Source organism: Centroberyx affinis, unplaced genomic scaffold, assembly GCF_046629955.1.
Source record: "Centroberyx affinis isolate AG114_WGS23_722 - 3 ecotype Tasmania unplaced genomic scaffold, CSIRO-AGI_Caff_v1 ptg000976l_1, whole genome shotgun sequence".
Taxonomy (NCBI): Eukaryota; Metazoa; Chordata; class Actinopteri; order Beryciformes; family Berycidae; genus Centroberyx; species Centroberyx affinis.
This window is the reverse complement of record NW_027279546.1, coordinates 1-11,006: the sequence shown is the minus strand read 5'-3', so window position 1 is coordinate 11,006 and position 11,006 is coordinate 1. Positions and strand designations below refer to the sequence as shown.

Here is an 11,006-nt window from a genome sequence, read left to right as displayed (position 1 = left end):
CAGGTTGCGGTAGCCGACTAGTGGGGCCTGCTTTGGTTGTTTGATAAATTGATGAAGTGCACCCCTTCACCAGAGCACACTGGGAACTGATCAAACTCTGTGTACCCAAGAACCCTTAAATCAGACTAAATTATGTAATATCAGACGGATATTACATAATACATATTTTCTTGTAGATTAGTCATGGAAAATGAGAACCTTGTGAGTTTTCCTTTTGTATCAAGCAGCAAAAAAGTTGTAGCATGACGTGTTTGAGTTAATTTGCCGCAATGTCGCAATGTCGATGCTGAAACAATATATCGTGCAGCCCTAGTGTATGGCCAGTTTTTGTACAACTGGATTTAATTTTCAGGGACGTATGCACAGTGTCAATTGGACCAGTAATAGTAACAGTCAGAATCATTAGCGCTATTAGGCAGAGAAACCCCAACCCTTGTTTTATTAGCACCTCTCTCCTCCTCCACATCCCCAAAGCCAAATCTCCCCCAAAATGCAGGATCCTAGCCCAGGACCCCTCACCCTGGCCTGGCCTAACCCTCCTCTGATGGCCCCTTGGACCTCCGTGCCCCCAGGAAAACATCAATGCTGGAAACTAATGGAAACTTCATGGAAAACACAAAGAGATGTCCTCACATAGTCAAGATCTCTCGTCCTTTCTGTCTGACTACTGGGGATTGATTACATGTTGATGGGACGCTGATGATATACGGAAATCAAACACACCAACAGTCTTTGATTCTGCTGTCTTCTGTATGTCAAAGAGACTTTTTGAGGATATATAAACATTAACTACGGAAGGAGAAATTATTTGGATTAACAACACGATCACACACGTATGGCTCAAATTCATGAGGTTAGGGGACGCTGGTGACATATTGTCCCGTATTTGGACCAGATCTCAGTATTTCTCTGGATCTTTTCTGGACAAAATCACAATTTGATCCGCAAAGGGACACAGGCAATAGACTGGAACTGTGCATGGGATTCTCCAATGGATCTTACCAATGAACTCAATGGGGAACAAATCATTTGAACTTTGAATTTGTTGTATTTGTCATTTTCCCTTGGGAAAAGTCTTGTTTATGTTAAAGAGATTTAGCACAGTGACACTTAAAGACTACCTGGCCCTTGTTAAATGATTATCATCAATGCCTAGATAGATTTCTCTGTTCACGGGGAACAAATCAGTTGAACTAAATTTCTGATATTACTTGGACTATGCTTTTAGGCTAGTTCAGTGATGAGTCTCTATACCCACAGGAATCAAAGTCTTCACAAGGGTTTAATGAAATTATCCAGATTTGGAGGACCACAGGCATTGCTTTAAGGAGAATACACTTTGTTGTTCAGATTGTCCCATTTTCAATCTGTTTTCACCATCTGAGGTGAAGGTTTGCTACTATGGCATGGGAAAAATCTCAGAGAACCCTTTTGCCTGACAAGTACTACAAAAATCATCTACAAGGACTACAAACTCCAGACTCCTGCACTTTATTTCCCTTATCAGTTCCCCTCTGGCCTCCCCCTCCCTCCTTCCTTCCTTCTGTTCCTTTCTAAAATGGCCACTGTGCCCAGAGGGATTATAACGAACAAGGGATTAAACAAAAAGACGCTGCTATTTTCCCCCTCCTCCTTCTCCCTTTATCTCTCTATCCATCCTTCCATCCAGTGCTATTTCTGGAAAGTTTCTCACACTTCCTTACAGACTTCCACCTCCCTTCTTTCCTTCCTTCCGTCCATCCCTTTTCCCATCTTGTTGTTCTTTGTGTTTTTCCTGACAAAAGGACTTCTATACGCAATGAAAGTGCATGTGTCATTTTGTAAAGTGTAACCATGACTTGGAAACATCTGTCACTGCCAAAACCTTCTGTTAGCAACTTATAGCACTAATCTGTTTGGTTAGCTCTCCAATGCATTTACAACAACAGATATTATATTTACTCTGTTACCTCTGTCTTTAACAAACAAAGAAGCGTGGGAAATATTAATTTTAGTTTTTATGATTAGCATGGTAAAATGCTACAAATGTCTCCAGTCAAATGTCTCCAGTCATAATGTAAGTTTCCAAAATGTGTTGAGAAATAGGCAGGTGACATGTTGACTTTCATTGCGTATTGTTTCCCTATATAACTATCGTTCCCTCTCTATTTTTGATTGGCTAAAAAGAACCTTATATTAATAGTGTGTTATGTTATATCTGGGTATGATGCAGATAAATATCATTATATTAGTCTCTAATATGGTGTGTTAACCCCACGATCCCCAAAACATTTTGAAGTATGTGTTAAATTATTTGTTTTTCTGTATCGATTCATAATGTCTGTCTTTTGTTTGGTTTATGACTCGTTCTGTTTTTGGTTTGGATATCTCTGTAATGTTTGTTCATTAGTCTTATTCATTTATTTGTGTTCAGTGGTTGGTTAGGCTGTTGCTAGAGGCATAGATAGAGTTTGGCCAGGTTGTACAAAAGGGCACCATGTTGCTGCTTCCTCTCTGAATATTACCATGGCGACATGCCCAGCATACTAAAAGTCATTTAGCATAGTCACACAGGCTGTGGGTACACTTGTTGTTTCAGTATGATTTTTATCACGCTGTTGTAGGATGCAGGATATGACAACTGGATTTGGCTCACATTGTTATTGGATCTTCCAGACCAGATATGGAATCGATCAGGTTTGCATTGTGATTGGGTGTCCTACATAGTCACATACATTGTATATACATAGACATAATTCAACGGCAATGAACAGGTGAACAATGTGACGAGATGGAGGAGAAGAGCAGGTAAGAGTAATGCAGACACACATTTACATAAATACAGCCTTGGAAGGTGCATAGTGGGCATTTTCAGGGAAAGTGTAAACACACAGTGATGTGATCTCATTGCATTTTAAATGTCAGATTTCAAAAATGGTACTGAAATGACAAGTATAATCACAGCCTGTGCTTAGCAGGGACTATGGAGCAGTACTGAGGACCCAACACTGCTGCCACTGGAAAAAAGGCAACTGCCAAACTCTGTCTATTTATGGATCTAGAAACATTGTCCTCTCACCCCTTGGTCTGCAGGTCTTGTGTTGTTGGTAGCTAAGTATCTTAGCTAGCTGAATCCTGTTCCTATAGCCTGTGTGTTGAAAGAATAATAAACTATAGTTTGTTAATTAAAACTACAGCAGCCATGATGACTGAGACGCTGAAAGACTACATTACCCAGAAATCCAAAGTGTGTTGTGTTATGATGATGATGATCGTGACCATGACAATGATGATAATGGCAATGAAGCATTTCCAGGTGAATCTGCATTGATTTAAATAAAAACATATCACATTTATCTCAAATTTAGAATTTGAGCCAATCAAATCCAGACCATAGCCAAGGTATAAAAGACTAACTGGGGCAAAAAGGCCACTTTTCCAAAGCAAGGTGAAGTAGGCTTCTCAGTTTCATTCAAAAGTGACACCTATTTTTTTTAAATGATTGATAGCACAAAATGAAAACATACTGTGGTACATTTTAAAAGATAGTAAATTAAGTCATTGGCTGGCAAATGATTAAGTTCAGGAAGTGATTTCTTTTCCAAAATAGATACATAGGGTTTTGGAAACGAGTTCAAGATCAAAATAGCCACAAATTGAGTGACATGAATATTGAATCAACCGTAGTTCTCCCTGTTCGGCCCTGTAGTGGAAACCAGGCTGATGCATAAGCCTTAATAGCCCTGTGTTTTGTTGCTGAAGGGGAACCAGGCTGATAAGCCATATTTGGCCCTGCAGTGGAAACCAGGCTAATGACACCAGAGATATTGCTGTTATTCCTTGGATATACACCCACCAGATCTGGGCCAATATTTGCCAATAATTCTTAACATGCTTGGAGTACCAGATGGGTGGGCTTTATCAAATCAGAACAATTCAAATAGTGATCAATCAAATATTGAGCCTAGGATTAGACAATTTTTCAAGGCAGGCATTTCTAAGGAGATAACTGTCAAAGTGGCGATATTCTCTAACGTATATGCACATGAACGTGTACAAAATAAATCTAGTGTGGCGTAGGTGTGGTGTAACCTTAAAGGTTTGGTCAGATCTTAAAGGTCTTAGTCTGATGCCAGGTAGGCGTTGCAGGTCCTTTTTCTCTAGGGTATTGTGTGTGTGTGTGTGTGTGTGTGTGTGTGTGTGTGTGTGTGTGTGTGTGTGTGTGTGTGTGTAAGCTTTGAGTAACATTGGTCTGCCATGATAACCGACATGAGGTAAGAGCTGAGTACAGAGGCGGTTTGGTAGGGAATCTATTGAGTTCCTGCTTGGACATATTATCCTGGCTTATCACAAAGTGTCTACAAGTATCAATAAATAAGTTACTATCAATTACAATTCCATTGCTTTATCACACGGCCACACGGCTGGGGGAGGCTCGTACAGGATAAAGGATCTCTGTGATTTCATTCAAATTGCTGCTTGTAGCCTGGATGTAAAATGTCATAATATACACTTTTACTTTTCTGTGAATGCTGGCTACCGCAAACGTAACACACTATTACATTGTCAGTCCAAACTGGACTGCTATTATCTGATGATGATCTCCACATTTGCTGAAAAAAATGAAGCTATCTGGCTTTTTAACTTCTTGGACTTGGAAAAATTATGGACATGGAACATTCATACTGGATTAACATTACAGATGCCATTGGTAAGAAATACCAAAAGTCCAGGGCCTCTCCCAGCAAAACTAATACAGTTTGAAGAGGGAACAAATGGAACCAGGACAGGAAACTAACTTCTCTGTCTACAAGCCACAGTGGTTGGTCAATCCCAAAACTCAGTGTACCATATGAGAAACAGGTTGGGTGTTTCAATCTACTGAGAAGAGCTAGAATCCCTCCTACAAAGACAATTAATTTCCACTGTTTTCAATGAAGAGCTTCAGAATGTTTCATTAGTATTGGTTCCAACTGAGATATTTTGTGCCACATGGTTTAAATGCTGTTTCAGAGGTCTTTTTCCACCCAAAATGGGCAGTGAGAAAGAAATAATTTGGGAGAATTTTTTTGGGGGGTGATAAACAAACAAACAACAAAATCTGTAATGAACTGATTAAAACGAACAAACCATTAGGACTGTGGTAGCCATGTTTATAGTAAATTGCAGCCAGCTGCTTTCAGAGCTCCATTCTCCTCTTATACTCTGTTTCTGCATCAAAAAGCAAACCAGTCCGAGTCAGAAAAGCTTTCAATATGGGGCTGGGAGATAGAGACACAGGCTATCAGCAGAGGAGATGGAATAAACACACACACAAACATACATACTGACACACACACACGCATGCACACGCACTAACACACCCACAGACCACTAGAGCTTTGTCATATTGAGATGCCCTTCTTATGCTTCTGAATAGAGATTACATACACATCCAAACACACACACATACACACACACACACACACACACACACACACACACACACACTGAGTCAAATAAGAAGAAACACTGCATCAATCAGTCATGAAAACAGCTCAGACTAACCAGCTCTCTCTCTGTCGGACAGGATCACAGCACTGTGTATACCTCCCCTCTTTCTCTTTCTATCCCTCGCTTCCTTCTCTCTTCTCCATTTCTCATCTCGTTCTCCCTCTTCCTCTACTCCGTCTTCTCTCTCATCTAGTGTCCATTCATCTTTCTGTCGCCCCTTCTCCCACCCTCTTTTGAGTTTTTCCTTCTTCTTTTCTTTCATCTGGTCTCTCTCTCTCTCTCTTTTTATCCTTTGCTCTGTCTGGCCTTTTGCTTGATTGCTCATCTGTCTTTCTCCCCCTCTTCCCCATCTCCTTTCCTCCCTCTTTTTAATCTCTCTTACCTGCTTCCTCTCCTCTCTCTGTCTCTCTCAACTAGTCTCTCTATCCTTTCTCTGCACCTTCTTATCTCCTCCTCTCTTTCTTTTTCATCCACCTACCGCTCTCTCTCTTCCTTCCTCTCTCTCTCTCTGTCTGTCTCTCTATCTGTCAGTAGGAGTGTATTAGCCATTTTACAATATTTTTTACCATACAGCCTGTCAGTTCTGCCACAGACAGATACTAATCCAATACTGAGCCTTAGAACAGTATAAACACTGCGTTGCGTAAGTTAAAGGAGTTTGTCGCTGGTGACTGAATTCCAGTCAGCCTCCCAACTCCCAAATCCCAGCCTTCACCACAGGAGGAGAAATCAAAACTGTTCCCAAATCAGCTGAACACAGAATGACCAGGGAGACAGGAGAGGAAAACTGTTCTCTGTTCAGAGACAAACACTGACACTCAGTGGTCAGAAGTGGCACCACAACCGTTTTAGCCAGTGCTTAGTCAGTATAATATTCAACCGTCTTTGCATCCAAAATAAACCAAATTTCTTTCCCACTGTATAAGATAGTAACTTTTTATCCATGGTGTTCCTCATAAAGTAAATGTGTGATGATTTCATTTTGAAAACGCTATTATATGCCCAACGAATTCATGCAAAATATGGCAGCGGGGCGGTGTAGGGAGCAAGGACGTCATCCTTCAACCGGAGGACCAAGGTTCAACCCACTTTGTCCGCAAGTGTCTGTCCCGCTGCAGTGTCCTTGACAGACACTGAATCCCTGCCAGCACTATGGGAGCTGTAGCCTGATATTCAGGCTGAATGGCCAATTAGCTTGTAGGCAGGACTAATGACTCAGGGGCTGCTTCCAGGCAATGAGAGCTGATCTTGACCTCTGACCTCGGATCAATAAAGTATCACTTTTTTTTATTTTACATTCATTTTTTTTAAATAAAAAAAGTTTATTGACCCCAAAACCTCTCTTGTAGCATACAGATAATCAATGTTATGGATGAAAGCTGAAAGCTCAAACAAAACAAAATCAGTTAGGAAGCAGAAACTGGTTTCTATGCTGTTTCTACTGTGGCACAGCTCAGCATGTTGCAGAACTGGTTAGACTTGTTCCCATGCTGTTTCATGATGCACATTGGAGCATGATGCAGCAAAAAGCATGATGCAGCAAAAAGGACAAAATAAGTTAGTTTCCTCAACAAACTCAGCATATTATCTACAATCTAACACAGTGTTTGGGCCGGCATAGCTTGTCCAGTTTTGTAATTTTTCAAATGCTACATCAAGGAAAAAGTAGTACACACACACACACAAACATACACACCACATGGGATACAGCCTGAGTCATGCTATAGATGAATAAGCTAACTCTTAGTGTGTGTGTGTGTGTGTGTGTGTGTGTGTGCGAGAGAGAAAGAGAGAGAGAGAGAGAGAGAGAGAGAGAGAGAGAGAGAGAGAGAGAGAGAGAGAGAGAGTCTTTCCTTTGACCAGGCAGCTTCTGAATATTTGATCCTCTCTTGTGTTCAGGAGGTAAACGTGACTCACAACCAGAGAGCAAGAGAGAGGCAGAGAGAAAAAAAAGAGAGCGAGAGCAAACAAGACAGAGAAAAGAGGAAGAAAGAGCATGGCTATGTTTGTGGAAGAGTGAGAGAGGGAGGGGAAAGGGAGACAGAGACATGACAGCATAAGAAGAGAGAGATGTATGTGTGCGTGTTTAAATGTGTCAGAGGGTGAAAACAGCGAGGTGTGTGTGTGTGTGTGTGTGTGTGTGTGTGTGTGTGTGTGTGAGAGAGAGGAAGACAGGCAGAGAGAGCTAGTCTATGAAACATTGATAGAGCTCAGTGCTTTTCCCTCTGTGTTGCTCTCAGGCAGAGGTGAAGCAGTTGGTAGAAAAGAGCAATAGAGGCAGAATATGATCAGTGATGTAGTGCTGAATAAAAATGTGGGTAAACTATGACACCCAGTCGGTGATCATCATAAGACGAACAACCACCAATATAGACAAAAATGTATTATATTTTCAGAAAAGCATACATTTATTCCCTATTTTTACATAAGTTTGATACTACTTACCTACTCTCATTTGCACCTCATAAAGATTTGTCAGCCGAAAAAGATTGGTAAACTATTCTATTCTGTAAATAAAATGCGGTTAGACTGAGTTTAGGTGGGTTTACTCTCCACTACATTCCTGAACCCTTCATTCATGTAACCCATCACAAATATAGAAGCTCTACTTATATATATATATATATATATATTTTTGGAATACATTTTTTAAACATGCACTCCTACTTCTGCTTAAAGAGTGTGTAAACACTGTTTTCAGTCACTCTCTGCCAAGTACACAATTTTGAAAGATGTGAAAAAGTGGGGTGGGAAGCGAGAGTGAATAGGTGTGTGTGTCTGTGATAAGTGATCACTCATCTCTACTTGGAGGCAGGAACAATTTTCTGATTGCAAAGCATTTGACACTGCCAAAGGCAAAATACCTGCCTCGACATCACTGATTGAGGTGCGGTGGTTCAGCCCATAGAGAACACTGCAATGATTTTCTGTCCCTAGAAGCAGATGAAGGGCTTGCAAAATTGTTGAAATGAAATACAGGATTAATGCAGTTCACTATAGAAGCCATATAATCATGTTTATGGCTCAAAAAACATGATTTAGTGCTGACTTTAGTTTTTAGATGTAATAGTAGTGAGTAAAATGAGAGCCATCTGTCATTTCTCGTGAAACAGCCATTCTGGACGTTGCGTACAGAATTTACTGTACAACATATCAAAGCTCTGGATCAGATGTAATGTGTTGTTCGTATTTCTAAACAAATGAGATTTCTAAACAAATGAGAGACAGAACAATGGGAAGAGAGAGATGGAAAGAGAGAGAAGAGGGAGAACAAGAACACGATAAAAGGAGAGAAAAAAGAGAAAGATGGCAAGAATGAGACAGATTAGAGAGAGAGAGAAATGATCAATCTAATTCTAACTTTCTCTCTCACTTCTCCCTGCTTCCCTTTTTTCTCATTTTCCAAATATAATATGATTTTCACACCTAAGACAATTTCTAAGAAAGCTGTGAAATGCAGATATGTGTGTGTGTGTGTGTGTGTGTGTGGTATCTCAGTGTGTTTCTATCTGTCTGTCAGAGTAATAAGACACCAAATGCACGCATGTATACACACACACACACACACACACACACAATGTATCACAGGAGAGTCTTGTCTCTCTCAGATAATTATGACTGAAGAGTGCATCAGTCACAGATGGGCTTACAAGGACACACACACACACACATACACACACACACGCACCAAGTGAAAGAAAGAGTCAGACTCTGTGTGCGTGTGTATACAAACACACTCACACACAGACATATACAAATATCTTCCTCTTTATGATAGGTATATTTGAGGCGTCTATCAAGGCAAACCAGACAGACAAGATCTTAATTAGACCCAAAAGGTTGTCAGGAGATTTAAACCAGGTAGAGCAAAGGAACTCTCCAGTATGTGAACAAGCATCTCTCTCTTGTCTTTTTTATCACATCATCATCAAGACGTCATCAAGAAGACAATTCAGGTCAGTGAAAGACTTCACTCCTCTATAACTACATGCTATCAAACTTCATCAAGGTGAAAATTGAGTAGTATCTAATTTATAAAAGAAAGTTTTATTGTTGTGAAAATGCTAAATTTCACACCAACTACTAACAGAAACCAACAGAAACCAACTACACAAGTTTGTCTTTACATTGCTTTTGAACTAATCGCAAAGCCCATTCAGCCAATCACAGAGCACAGCCAATCAGCTTGTCACACGGTCGCCACCCAATCAGCCATGGCAGAATGTTACTGACCCATCAGCACAGCAAAGTGTCACCATCCAATCAGCGCGTTCAAATGTTACCAACCAATCAGCAGGTCTGAATTTTACTGGCTGAAAAGTTCAGAGAGAGAGAGAGACAGAGAGAGAGAGAGAGAGAGAGAGAGAGAGAGAGAGAGAGAGAGTGTGTATCTGTGAAAGGAAGGATGAGATGGGGTGGAGGGAGTGAGGACAAGATGGAAAGAGATGGAAGAGGCGAATAAAGCGCGTGTGTGTGTGTGTGTGTGTGCGTGAGAGAGAGAGAGAGAGAGAGAGAGAGAGAGAGAGAGAGAGAGAGAGAGAGAGGGAGAGAGAGACAGAGATAGATAGAAATGTTCCTACCTCCAGCGATGGCAGTTTTCTTGCCCACCGTAACAGTGACAGCAGTGGTTGCGATCATTATTCTCCCTGCTGGTAGAGAAACACACAGTCAGCTTAGCTAGAATATACTGTGTAAACACGCATGCACAAACACGCACGCACACACACACACACACACACACACACACACACACACACACACACCTAAACAAGCACGCAAACATACTGTGCAAACACACACACAAATGCACACACGTACACATGAGCTTGCACATAATGCATGTACAGTATGAGCACATGCACAAACACACATGCACAAACACAAGGAGGTTTTTGCCGCATTTCCTTATTCATCATGCAAAGAGAAGTGTTGGCTGCTTGCAGGGTTTGCGGTCAGGTTGTGGGACTTGTGTGTGATCACGTTATTTTACAAACAACACTCTTCCTTCATACGGCTTTTTCAGAATTCCAGCAAAATTTCCAACATTCAGCTACCTAAACACAGTATTTAGGCGTCATAAAGAGATGAAAAACAAGGGAAACCGTTAAACTACATAACAACAGGTGTCACTAAAATAAACGATGAGAGATAAAATAATAATGGAACAATACGCACCCATAAAACAAATAACAATGATGAAAAATGCTCTTTTATCACGGTGCAAATCCAAATGTCATTTTTTTTCACATCCATATTTAATCTGTACAACACATGATGATAGCGACAGTTGCTACGTCACTACCGCTGTCAGCAAAATGTCATTCAAAATATGTGGGTGACATATTGACTTCGGCTGTGTACTAAGCATGGGAAAGTAACAGATATAATACAATAATCTCATGCCTTCATCCTCTGTGAGTCTGTATTCACGGCCGCCGTGCCAGCTGATGCCAACTGCTGCCAAGCCACAGATTCCAGCCAGATTAACGTTTTTAGTGTTACGTAACACAGATTAGGAGAGCTAATCATGTAAT

The 11,006-nt window shown here is 40.8% G+C and overlaps 1 protein-coding gene across 1 annotated transcript in view; it reads right to left on the bottom strand.

Moving 5' to 3' along the window:
- Positions 1-10,074, bottom strand: part of LOC139646321 (voltage-dependent calcium channel subunit alpha-2/delta-4-like) — a 73,671-nt gene extending 63,597 nt beyond the window's left edge. The window contains exon 1 of the mRNA XM_071522326.1: positions 10,053-10,074. The gene's annotated coding sequence lies outside the window, so the exon portion shown is untranslated. The remainder of the gene's footprint in view (positions 1-10,052) is intronic.
- Positions 10,075-11,006: the final 932 nt, after the last annotated feature.